The 13,509-nt window shown below is 46.6% G+C and overlaps 1 protein-coding gene across 2 annotated transcripts in view; it reads left to right on the top strand.

Annotated features, from left to right (window-relative positions):
- The first annotated feature begins 9,103 nt into the window (after positions 1–9,103).
- WDR31 (WD repeat domain 31) overlaps positions 9,104–13,509 on the top strand; it is a 32,138-nt gene continuing 27,732 nt past the window's right edge. Inside the window, exon 1 of one of the 2 annotated variants that reach the window (XM_069986862.1) lies at positions 9,104–9,228. The gene's annotated coding sequence lies outside the window, so the exon portion shown is untranslated. The remainder of the gene's footprint in view (positions 9,229–13,509) is intronic. The other variant, XM_069986863.1, reaches the window with a different exon arrangement.

The following is a 13,509-nucleotide window of genomic DNA, read 5'->3' as shown; positions in this document are numbered from 1 at the left end:
GCACCTGTCCCCAGGTAGTGAGACAACCCCTGGGAGGAGCCGAGGAGACGGTGACAAAGCTGAAAGGTTGCTCCAAAGTTACCAAGGAGAAGCTGTCAGAGATCATCTGCTCCGGAGGAGACCACCCGCCCCTCCCCGCAGCACCAGTGTGGACTGTCCCAGTGACCAATGAGGGCAGAATCCGTCACTACCACCGCAAGACTGAGAGCAATGATGGGACTTGTAGTACTACAATAGCCGGCGAGATCACGTATCTATCTATCTATCTATCTATCTATCTATCTATCTATCTATCTATCTCCTATCTATCTTTCTCCTATCTATCTATCTATCTATCTATCTATCTATCTATCTATCTATCTATCTATCTATCTCCTATCTATCTATCTATCTATCTATCTCCTATCCATCTATCCATCTATCTATCTATCTATCTATCTATCTATCTATCTATCTATCTATCTATCTCCTATCTATCTCCTATCTATGTATCTATCTCCTATCTATCTATCTATCTATCTATCTATCTATCTATCTATCTATCTACTATCTATCTCTATCCTATCTTATTCTGTGTGTATTTCAGCAAACATCAGCGATCCGATTTGCAAACATCTGATCATTATATTGTATCAAATAACAAAAACAGTAAGGGTACTATTACACGGAACGATAATCGGCCGAATTCGCCCGATTTGGCTGATTATCGCTCCGTGTAATAAATGCAACGATCAGCCGATGACAACGATCATCGGCTGATCGTTGATATAGGTTAGACCCTATTTTCGTCAGGCGCCGACCGCGCACCGCTGCGTGTAATAGCGGTGCGTGGCCGGCGACTAACGACAGGGGCGGTCTTGGCATTTCTGGGGCCCCAAGCGAAGTTATGTCTGGGGCCCCCCCCTCGACACGCGTTCCAAAACAATAGACCGCTGTGTGTTGCCCCCAGTAGTATATACCCCCTGTGTGCTACCGCCTGTAACATATACCCCTTGTGTCCTGCCCCCAGTAGTATATACCCTTTGTTTGCTTCCCCCAGTAGTATATAGACCCCTATGTGTTCCCCCAGAAGTATATAGACCTCCTGTGTGCTGCCCCAGTTGTATATAGACCCCCTGTGTGCTGCCCCCAGTTGTATATACCCCCTGTGTGCTCCCCCACTAGAATATAGGCCCCCTGTCTGCTCCCTCGGGTATTTAGCCCCCCTGTGTGCTCCCCCACTTAGATATAGACCCCTGTGTGCTGCCCCAGTGGTATACAGACCCCTGTGTGCTCCCCCTAGTTATATATAGACCACCTGTGTGCCTCACAAGTAGTATATAGACCCCCTGTATGTTCCCCCAGTAGTATATAGACCCCCTGTGTGCCCCACCAGTAGTATATAGACCCCTATGTGCTCCCCCAGTAGTATATAGCCCCCCCTGTGTGCTCCCCCACTTGGATATAGACCTCCTGTGTGCTCTCCAAGTTGTATATAGACCCCATTCTGCTGCCCCAAGTAGTATATAGACCCCCTGTGTGCTGCCCCCAGTAGTATATAGACCCCTCTGTGAATCCCCAGTAGTCTATAGCCCCCCTGTGTGCCGGTACCACAAGGACAAAGCTGCCACTTGTGACCATAGGGAAAACACTTCCTGCGGCCACAAGAGTGACTGACAGGAAGGGGGCCAATGTCTCCCGCCCTGTCAGTGCTGCTGCATGTAACTATGAGCTCTCATTACGAGTGCTCATAGTTACAGTTCAGATGGCAGCAGCGAGCGGGGCAGCGGCCCTGTCCAGCAGTCTTGAGCACAAGAGCGGGGCATGGGGGCCCCCCTGGATGTTGGGGGCCCCAAGCGATCGCTTGGGGTGCTTGGTGCCAAAGACCGCCACTGACTAACGATATACATTACCCATCCACGTTCTAGGGCTGCTCCTGCCGTCCGCTTCTCCCGGGGTCCCGCACACGCTCTAGCTTCACAGCAGCCTGTCAGCTGATAGGCCGCTCAGCCAATCACAGGCCGTGGCGGCCTGATCGTGTCATCGGCTGATCGTTCATTTAGGGCCAGACCTAAAATCATCGTTCCCCCACCACGCATCGCTACGGTTGACCGACGATTTGAGAAGAAACAGCAGCAGCATCATCATACATTACCTGGCTGCAGGGCTTCTTCTCTGCCCTGTCTTCATCCCCGGGTCCCGCGCGCTCTATCTTCTGAATGGCCGGTCAGCTGATGGAGCGCTCAGCCAATCACAGGCCGGGACCGCCGCGGCCTGTGATTGGCTGAGTGTGGCCTGTCAGCTGACCGGCCATTCAGAAGATAGAGCGCGCGGGACCCGGGGAGGAGACGGAGCGAAGGACAAGCCCTGCAGCCAGGTAATGTATGATGCTGCAAGGGCTGCAAGGACATCGGGAACGATGTCCTTGCAGCCCTCGCTCAACGATCATCGGGCCGTGGAATAGGCCCAGTAAACGAGCGGCGATCTAGCAGATCGCCGCTCTTTTACATCGTTGATCGGGCCCTGCTCGGCCCGTGGAATAGGACCCTAATGACTGGCCGCAGCGGTGACCCCACTGGTGTGGATGTGTCAGCACTATGGCTGGTGAATCATGGATCCCATGAAACAGAGCGTATAGGGGGGCCAGAGAGGTGGGGACATGGGGGCGGCAGGGAATTGGTGGGGTGAGTATTACTGCAAAATAATGTACAGGACACTATAACCCTGTAGTAGTCATTTCCTATCGTAGCTATAGTAGTAGTAGTGCTCTGTGGTGCTGCTGTAGTAGTTGTAGTAGTAGTAGTAGTGCTCTGTGGTGCTGCTGTAGTAGTTGTAGTAGTAGTAGTAGTAGTAGTAGTGCTCTGTGGTGCTGTAGTAGTAGTGCTCTCTGGTGGTGGTGCTGTAGTAGTAGTTTAGTAGTAGTAGTAGCAGTGCTCTGTGGTGCTGTAGTAGTAGTGCTCTGTGGTGATGTAGTAGTGCTCTGTGGTGCTGTAGTAGTGCTCTGTGGTGGTGATGTAGTAGCAGTGCTCTGTGGTGCTGTAGTAGTAGTGCTCTGTGGTGATGTCGTAGTAGTGCTCTGTGGTGCTGTAGTAGTAGTGCTCTGTGGTGGTGGTGCTGTAGTAGTAGTTGTAGTAGTAGCAGTGCTCTGTGGTGCTGTAGTAGTAGTGCTCTGTGGTGATGTAGTAGTAGTGCTCTGTGGTGCTGTAGTAGCAGTGCTCTGTGGTGCTGTAGTAGTAGTGCTCTGTGGTGATGTAGTAGTAGTGCTCTGTGGTGCTGTAGTAGTAGTGCTCTGTGGTACTGTAGTAGTGCTCTGTGGTGGTGATGTAGTAGTAGTGCTCTGTGGTGATGTAGTAGCAGTGCTCTGTGGTACTGTAGTAGTGCTCTGTGGTGGTGATGTAGTAGTAGTGCTCTGTGGTGATGTAATAGTTCTCTGTGGGGATGTAGTAGTGTTCTGTGGTACTGTAGTAGTGCTCTGTGGTGATGTAGTGGTCTGTGGTGCTGTAGAAGTGCTCTGTGGTGATGTAGTAGTGCTCTGTGGTGGTGGTGGTGTAGTTGTAGTGCTCTGTGGTGATATAGTAGTGCTCTGTGGTGGTGGTGGTGGTGGTGTAGTTGTAGTGCTCTGTGGTGATGTAGTAGTGCTCTGTGGTGGTGGTGTAGTTGTAGTGCTCTGTGGTGATGTAGTAGTGCTCTGTGGTGGTGGTGTAGTTGTAGTGCTCTGTAGTGATGTAGTAGTGCTCTGTGGTGGTGGTGATGTAGTAGTAGTGCTCTGTGGTGCTCTAGTAGTAGTGCTCTGTGGTGCTGTAGTAGTAGTGCTCTGTGGTGCTGTAGTAGTAGTGCTCTGTGGTGCAGTAGTAGTAGTGCTCTGTGGTGATGTAGTAGTAGTGCTCTGTGGTGCTGTAGTAGCAGTGCTCTGTGGCGCTGTAGTAGCAGTGCTCTGTGGCGCTGTAGTAGTGCTGCAGTTGTAGTGCTCTGTAGTGATGTAGTAGTGCTCTGTGGTGGTGATGTAGTAGTAGTGCTCTGTGGTGCTCTAGTAGTAGTGCTCTGTGGTGCAGTAGTAGTAGTGCTCTGTGGTGCTGTAGTAGTAGTGCTCTGTGGTAATGTAGCAGTGCTCTGTGGTGCTGTAGTAATAGTGCTCTGTGGAGCTGTAGTAGTGCTCTGTGATGATGTAGTAATAGTGCTCAATGGTGATGTAGTAGAAGCGCTCAATGGTGATGCAGTAGTAGTGTTCTGTGGTTATGTAGTAGTGCCCAATTGTGATGCAGTATTGCTCTGTGGTGATGTAGTAGCAGTGCTCTGTGGTGATGTAGTAGTAGTGCTCTGTGGTGGTGCTGTAGTAGTGCTCTCTGGTGCTGTAGTAGTGCTCTGTGGTGATGTAGTAGTGCTCTGTGGTGCTGTAGTAGTGCTCTGTGGTGATGTAGTAGTGCTCTGTGGTGATGTAGTAGTAATGCTCTGTGGTGCTGTAGTAGTGCTCTGTGGTGATGTAGTAGTAGTGCTCTGTGGTGATGTAGTAGTAGTGCTCTGTGGTGATGTAGTAGTGCTCTGTGGTGCTGTAGTAGTGCTCTGTGGTGATGTAGTAGTGCTCTGTGGTGATGTAGTAGTAGTGCTCTGTGGTGCTGTAGTAGTGCTCTGTGGTGATGTAGTAGTGCTCTGTGGTGATGTAGTAGTAGTGCTCTGTGGTGATGTAGTAGTGCTCTGTGGTGCTGTAGTAGTAGTGCTCTGTGGTGATGTAGTAGTGCTCTGTGGTGATGTAGTAGTGCTCTGTGGTGATGTAGTAGTGCTCTGTGGTGATGTAGTAGTGCTCTGTGGTGCTGTAGTAGTAGTGCTCTGTGGTGATGTAGTAGTGCTCTGTGGTGATGTAGTAGTGCTTTGTGGTGATGTAGTAGTGCTCTGTGGTGATGTAGTAGTGCTCTGTGGTGATGTAGTAGTAGTGCTCTGTGGTGATGTTGTAGTGCTCTGTGGTGCTGTAGTAGTGCTCTGTGGTGATGTAGTAGTGCTCTGTGGTGATGTAGTAGTAGTGCTCTGTGGTGATGTAGTAGTGCTCTGTGGTGATGTAGTAGTGCTCTGTGGTGATGTAGTAGTGCTCTGTGGTGATGTAGTAGTAGTGCTCTGTGGTGATGTAGTAGTGCTCTGTGGTGATGTAGTAGTAGTGCTCTGTGGTGATGTAGTAGTGCTCTGTGGTGATGTAGTAGTGCTCTGTGGTGCTGTAGTAGTGCTCTGTGGTGATGTAGTAGTGCTCTGTGGTGATGTAGTAGTGCTCTGTGGTGATGAAGTAGTGCTCTGTGGTGCTGTAGTAGTAGTGCTCTGTGGTGCTGTAGTAGTGCTCTGTGGTGATGTAGTAGTAGTGCTCTGTGGTGATGTAGTAGTGCTCTGTGGTGATGTAGTAGTGCTCTGTGGTGCTGTAGTAGTAGTGCTCTGTGGTGATGTAGTAGTGCTCTGTGGTGATGTAGTAGTGCTCTGTGGTGATGTAGTAGTGCTCTGTGGTGATGTAGTAGTGCTCTGTGGTGATGTAGTAGTAGTGCTCTGTGGTGATGTAGTAGTGCTCTGTGGTGCTGTAGTAGTGCTCTGTGGTGATGTAGTAGTAGTGCTCTGTGGTGATGTAGTAGTAGTGCTCTGTGGTGATGTAGTAGTGCTCTGTGGTGATGTAGTAGTGCTCTGTGGTGATGTAGTAGTGCTCTGTGGTGATGTAGTAGTAGTGCTCTGTGGTGATGTAGTAGTGCTATGTGGTGCTGTAGTAGTGCTATGTGGTGCTGTAGTAGTGCTATGTGGTGCTGTAGTAGTGCTCTGTGGTGATGTAGTAGTAGTGCTCTGTGCTGCTGTAGTAGTGCTCTGTGGTGCTGTAGTAGTAGTGCTCTGTGGTGATGTAGTAGTGCTCTGTGGTGCTGTAGTAGTAGTGCTCTGTGGTGCTGTAGTTCTGCTGTTATACACATTCTGTTTCTTCACCTGTAGAATAAGCCACCGTTACACCTGCTCTCTCCTGTCACACGTGCTCTGTGGTGATGTAGTAGTAGTGCTCTGTGCTGCTGTAGTAGTGCTCTGTGGTGATGTAGTAGTGCTCTGTGGTGATGTAGTAGTGCTCTGTGGTGATGTAGTAGTGCTCTGTGGTGATGTAGTAGTAGTGCTCTGTGGTGATGTAGTAGTGCTCTGTGGTGCTGTAGTAGTGCTCTGTGGTGATGTAGTAGTGCTCTGTGGTGATGTAGTAGTAGTGCTCTGTGGTGATGTAGTAGTGCTCTGTGGTGCTGTAGTAGTGCTCTGTGGTGATGTAGTAGTGCTCTGTGGTGATGTAGTAGTAGTGCTCTGTGGTGATGTAGTAGTAGTGCTCTGTGGTGATGTAGTAGTAGTGCTCTGTGGTGATGTAGTAGTGCTCTGTGGTGATGTAGTAGTGCTCTGTGGTGATGTAGTAGTAGTGCTCTGTGGTGATGTAGTAGTGCTCTGTGGTGCTGTAGTAGTAGTGCTCTGTGGTGCTGTAGTTCTGCTGTTATACACATTCTGTTTCTTCACCTGTAGAATAAGCCACCGTTACACCTGCTCTCTCCTGTCACACGTGCTCGGCCTCTCCTTCATTTGACTATGACTCCTGACGTCACATTGAGGAATGTGTACACTCAGAGATATCCGCTCCGTACTCGGTTACCTATTTATCATCAGTCTCGCGGGGACCCAGGGTATTTACTAACATGGTCAGACGTGTACGGAGGATAATGTGCCGCTCTGGACTCTGGGAAAGCTGCGTGCACTGAATGAAGGATCCGACCAGACTGGACTCTATTTAGAAGTCAGCAACAACGCGTTTGACCAGTTCTCCCAGTAAAGGCAATTGGCCACTGGAATCTGAATTTCACAAGCAGTGTGGCAGGTGGGGCACACTGGGTATGGTGTAAGATGTCTCATGTTTCTGTCTAGACCAATAGGAACATAGCGACTCAAGGACTCTTATTATTTCTGTTTAGTGTCATTCAAAATTTTTTTTTAAAAAAAGCTTCAAATGGAAACCACCAACAGGTAGGCTGATCCGTGCTTGCTGATTATAGTGCGGTTCCCATCCATATGTCCCAGAACACAATGACACCATTATACATATAAAAACAACTAGGAATACCAGATCCATCAGCGTCTGCTTGCTGACAGTCTCCTCATGTTGTGTCAGTGAAGATTCACTGACACAACATGGACGCCTGCCTTATCCTCTAGTACGAAACATCCGGATACTCATAGAATGTTTGTCATCTTTCACCGGTAGATCAGGTTAAACACGTTACACGAGTTATACAGACAATGCCGGTCCGTGTTGGAGACGACTACAAGCAGTCATGGCTGACGTCACTTGTCATTGTCACCGCCTGTCATATCGGATAACAGCCTGACCTTATATTACATGTATTACGGGAAGCGGGACTCCCACCATCCGTCTGTCTCCTAAGAACCTGCAGGCGTGTGTTCACACTAAGAGGAGAGAATCTGATGGTGATTTATATATCAGATGAATCCATATTTCAGTCCCCTTCTATAAACTTCCTTTAAAGGGGCAAAAATCTTTTTCTTTCAAATCAGTTGGTTTCAAAAAGTTATATAGATCTAAAGTCTTCCAGTACTTATCAGCTGCTGTATGTCCTGCAAGAAGTAGTGTATTCTGAAACAGTGCTCTCTGCTGCCACCTCTGTCCATGTCAGGAACTGTCCAGAGCAGCAGCAAATCCCCATAGAAAACCTCTTCTGCTCTGGACAGTTCCTGACATGGACAGAGGAGGCAGCACTGGAAAGAATACACCACTTCATGCAGGACATACAGAAGCTGATACGTACTGGAACACTGGAGATTTATTTTGAAATAGAAGTAATTTACAAATCTGTATAAGTTTCTGACACCACATGATTTGAAAGAAAAAAAAATAATTGTCAGAGTTCTCCTTTAAGGTGGTGATCCAGTTTTAATAAGTGTCAGCTCAGCAACCATTACCGCCTCCCCATACATATGACTGTTCAGCACAACCAAATATTCCTTTTGTCCCTATGTGTTGGGGTAGGCCGCAACCAGATAGTCCTGGCAGCAGCTTATTTCTCTGAAAACAATAGGGCCAGGTGATAATCTCATACCTAGACCAGGGGTGGAGAACCTTCAGCGTTTGGTATGATGGGAAATGTAGTTTTACAACAGCTGGAGGGCCCAAAGTTCCTAGACCCTCTTTACCTCCTTCATCTGTCGGTAGAGTCGGGAGGCCCCTATACTACGAACACTGACGGTGGACTTTAGTATAAGGGTGGGTTCATACTACGGAATTCTCAGGGAAAATGTCCGCGGAATTCCTTCGGCTGTCCGCGCGCCTTTCCGCCGGCTCCATAGACACCATTCTATGGGCCGCATATTCTGTTATCCACCGAAAGAAGTGACATGTAACTTCTTTTGGTGGACAGCGGAATACGCCGGCCCATAGAATGGTGTCTATGGAGCCGGCGGAAAGGCGCGTGGCCGTGTGCGCGGACATACTGCGGAATTCCGCGGACATTATCCGCGAGAATTCCTCAGTATGAACCCACCCTCAGATGTATGGGCTGATGACATGATGCTAGGATCTATGACGTATAAATATGGGTGCACTGCAGTGTTAGCCTATGGGAGTGCATGACATCATACGTCTACATGTGATGTCATCAGTCTGCCATGGATTCCTTATCCAGATAATATCCCATTGAAGTCCTGTAAGACATGACCAACATATGGGATGCAAGATGGCAGCATGTGGAGAGTCTTAGGCTGCGTTCACACCAGGGATGAGGTCCGTCTGATCAGATTCTATAAAAATATCAGACCAAGTAGTGAGGCCACAAACCTAATGGACCCCCTTAAAATGAATGACGTCAACTATGGTGTGAACAGGGCCTATGGGGACTGCTTATTGGTCACCATAGCAACCAGAGTGCAGCTTCCAGGGGTCCTTCAGGAACTGAAAGCAGAAACCCAACTCTCAATCCCAGTATGTCTTCCCTCTGACCAGTGTCTCCCAGTCTGTGACTCTTCAGCTGTTGAAAAACTACAACAACCGGGGAGGGACTGACTGGGGGCACTGGGACACGAGGTTCCCCCTGCCCGCGGTGTAAGAGGCGGAACCAATGTGTCGGGCTCGGCGGGGAGGCTTTTCCAGGTGACGCCCGGTCCCTGGTAACCGGTGCCGCGTCGCTAAGGAGACGGAGACGGCGGTAGGAGGTGGCGGGGAGGATGGAGAAGCCCCGGGGGCAGAAAGAGGCGCCGAGAGGGGTAACATTCATGTCCGGAGCTTCTTGTATCCTGTATGTGTGGTGGATATGTCTGTGTGTGTGACCGCGGCAGCTCAGCCGCCAGGAGGCGCCGTGTGTATTGTAACCGATATCTTATCATATTATTACACTGTATAGTGGGAAAGGCCAGAGACCGCCTCTAAGTAATCTAATGGTGTATAGGTCCTGATACCAGTGTAATAGAATGGTGTATAGGTCCTGATACCAGTGTAATAGAATGGTGTATAGATCCTGATACCAGTGTAATAGAATGGTGTATAGAGCTGATACCAGTGTAATAGAATGGTGTATAGATCCTGATACCAGTGTAATAGAATGGAGTATAGACTCTGATACCAGTGTAATAGAATGGTGTATAGAGCTGATACCAGTGTAATAGAATGGTGTATAGATCCTGATACCAGTGTAATAGAATGGTGTATAGACCCTGATACCAGTGTAATAGAATGGTGTATAGACCCTGATACCAGTGTAATAGAATGGTGTATAGAGCTGATACCAGTGTAATAGAATGGTGTATAGACCCTGATACCAGTGTAATAGAATGGTGTATAGACCCTGATACCAGTGTAATAGAATGGTGTATAGACCCTGATACCAGTGTAATAGAATGGTGTATAGACCCTGATACCAGTGTAATAGAATGGTGTATAGGTCCTGATACCAGTGTAATAGAATGGTGTATAGGTCCTGATACCAGTGTAATAGAATGGTGTATAGACCCTGATACCAGTGTAATAGAATGGTGTATAGACCCTGATACCAGTGTAATAGAATGGTGTATAGGTCCTGATACCAGTGTAATAGAATGGTGTATAGGTCCTGATACCAGTGTAATAGAATGGTGTATAGCGCTGATACCAGTGTAATAGAATGGTGTATAGAGCTGATACCAGTGTAATAGAATGGTGTATAGAGCTGATACCAGTGTAATAGAATGGTGTATAGCGCTGATACCAGTGTAATAGAATGGTGTATAGACCCTGATACCAGTGTAATAGAATGGTGTATAGTGCTGATACCAGTGTAATAGAATGGTGTATAGACCCTGATACCAGTGTAATAGAATGGTGTATAGACCCTGATACCAGTGTAATAGAATGGTGTATAGAGCCTGATACCAGTGTAATAGAATGGTGTATAGACCCTGATACCAGTGTAATAGAATGGTGTATAGACCCTGATACCAGTGTAATAGAATGGTGTATAGACCCTGATACCAGTGTAATAGAATGGTGTATAGGTCCTGATACCAGTGTAATAGAATGGTGTATAGGTCCTGATACCAGTGTAATAGAATGGTGTATAGATCCTGATACCAGTGTAATAGAATGGTGTATAGAGCTGATACCAGTGTAATAGAATGGTGTATAGCGCTGATACCAGTGTAATAGAATGGTGTATAGACCCTGATACCAGTGTAATAGAATGGTGTATAGAGCTGATACCAGTGTAATAGAATGGTGTATAGGTCCTGATACCAGTGTAATAGAATGGTGTATAGACCCTGATACCAGTGTAATAGAATGGTGTATAGGTCCTGATACCAGTGTAATAGAATGGTGTATAGACCCTGATACCAGTGTAATAGAATGGTGTATAGACCCTGATACCAGTGTAATAGAATGGTGTATAGACCCTGATACCAGTGTAATAGAATGGTGTATAGACCCTGATACCAGTGTAATAGAATGGTGTATAGACCCTGATACCAGTGTAATAGAATGGTGTATAGACCCTGATACCAGTGTAATAGAATGGTGTATAGACCCTGATACCAGTGTAATAGAATGGTGTATAGATCCTGATACCAGTGTAATAGAATGGTGTATAGAGCTGATACCAGTGTAATAGAATGGTGTATAGCGCTGATACCAGTGTAATAGAATGGTGTATAGACCCTGATACCAGTGTAATAGAATGGTGTATAGAGCCTGATACCAGTGTAATAGAATGGTGTATAGACCCTGATACCAGTGTAATAGAATGGTGTATAGACCCTGATACCAGTGTAATAGAATGGTGTATAGACCCTGATACCAGTGTAATAGAATGGTGTATAGACCCTGATACCAGTGTAATAGAATGGTGTATAGACCCTGATACCAGTGTAATAGAATGGTGTATAGACCCTGATACCAGTGTAATAGAATGGTGTATAGGTCCTGATACCAGTGTAATAGAATGGTGTATAGGTCCTGATACCAGTGTAATAGAATGGTTTATAGATCCTGATACCAGTGTAATAGAATGGTGTATAGAGCTGATACCAGTGTAATAGAATGGTGTATAGCGCTGATACCAGTGTAATAGAATGGTGTATAGACCCTGATACCAGTGTAATAGAATGGTGTATAGAGCTGATACCAGTGTAATAGAATGGTGTATAGAGTTGATACCAGTGTAATAGAATGGTATATAGAGCTGATACCAGTGTAATAGAATGGTGTATAGACCCTGATACCAGTGTAATAGAATGGTGTATAGGTCCTGATACCAGTGTAATAGAATGGTGTATAGACCCTGATACCAGTGTAATAGAATGGTGTATAGACCCTGATACCAGTGTAATAGAATGGTGTATAGAGCTGATACCAGTGTAATAGAATGGTGTATAGGTCCTGATACCAGTGTAATAGAATGGTGTATAGACCCTGATACCAGTGTAATAGAATGGTGTATAGACCCTGATACCAGTGTAATAGAATGGTGTATAGAGCTGATACCAGTGTAATAGAATGGTGTATAGGTCCTGATACCAGTGTAATAGAATGGTGTATAGGTCCTGATACCAGTGTAATAGAATGGTGTATAGAGCTGATACCAGTGTAATAGAATGGAGTATAGACCCTGATACCAGTGTAATAGAATGGTGTATAGAGCTGATACCAGTGTAATAGAATGGTGTATAGACCCTGATACCAGTGTAATAGAATGGTGTATAGACCCTGATACCAGTGTAATAGAATGGTGTATAGAGCTGATACCAGTGTAATAGAATGGTGTATAGGTCCTGATACCAGTGTAATAGAATGGTGTATAGATCTGATACCAGTGTAATAGAATGGTGTATAGACCCTGATACCAGTGTAATAGAATGGTGTATAGACCCTGATACCAGTGTAATAGAATGGTGTATAGAGCTGATACCAGTGTAATAGAATGGTGTATAGGTCCTGATACCAGTGTAATAGAATGGTGTATAGGTCCTGATACCAGTGTAATAGAATGGTGTATAGAGCTGATACCAGTGTAATAGAATGGTGTATAGACCATGACACCAGTGTAATAGAATGGTGTATAGAGCTGATACCAGTGTAATAGAATGGTGTATAGACCCTGATACCAGTGTAATAGAATGGTGTATAGAGCTGATACCAGTGTAATAGAATGGTGTATAGAGCTGATACCAGTGTAATAGAATGGTGTATAGAGCTGATACCACTGTAATAGAATGGTGTATAGACCCTGATACCAGTGTAATAGAATGGTGTATAGAGCTGATACCAGTGTAATAGAATGGTGTATAGAGCTGATACCAGTGTAATAGAATGGTGTATAGAGCTGATACCACTGTAATAGAATGGTGTATAGACCCTGATACCAGTGTAATAGAATGGTGTATAGATCCTGATACCAGTGTAATAGAATGGTGTATAGACCCTGATACCAGTGTAATAGAATGGTGTATAGACCCTGATACCACTGTAATAGAATGGTGTATAGACCCTGATACCAGTGTAATAGAATGGTGTATAGAGCTGATACCAGTGTAATAGAATCTCATCTCAAACCTCATCTGGTATCAGCACAAAGACTGTGCCTGCTGGGAGCTTCATGGCTGAGCAGCTGTATGCCGGCCTTATATCACCCAACCCAATGCCCGGATGGAGGGGTGTCAAGCCGCCACCACTGGCCTCTGGAGCAGAGGAGACGTGTTCTGTGATGGATCACACTTCTCTCTCTGGCGTATGGTGGACGGGTCTGGGTTTGGTGATGCCAGGAGAACGTTCCCTGCCTGGCTGTGCCCGCTGTAATGTATGATGGAGGAGGGTAATGGTATGGGGGCTCCTTAGGGGTCGGCCTTATTGCTCCAGTGAAGGGAAGGGAATGCTCTAGCACCAAGGCATTGAGGACAGTTGTTGCCTCCATCCTTGTCGGGACAGTTTGGGTTCAGCCTCTTCTTTTTCCCATGACATCGAGGTCCATAAAGACATGGAGGAACATGACTGGACCCCAAACCCATCCATGGAGACTGTGA

This window comes from Dendropsophus ebraccatus, chromosome 10 (assembly GCF_027789765.1).
Source record: "Dendropsophus ebraccatus isolate aDenEbr1 chromosome 10, aDenEbr1.pat, whole genome shotgun sequence".
In the NCBI taxonomy this organism is placed as follows: Eukaryota; Metazoa; Chordata; class Amphibia; order Anura; family Hylidae; genus Dendropsophus; species Dendropsophus ebraccatus.
This window is presented reverse-complemented; position numbering and strand designations above follow the sequence as displayed.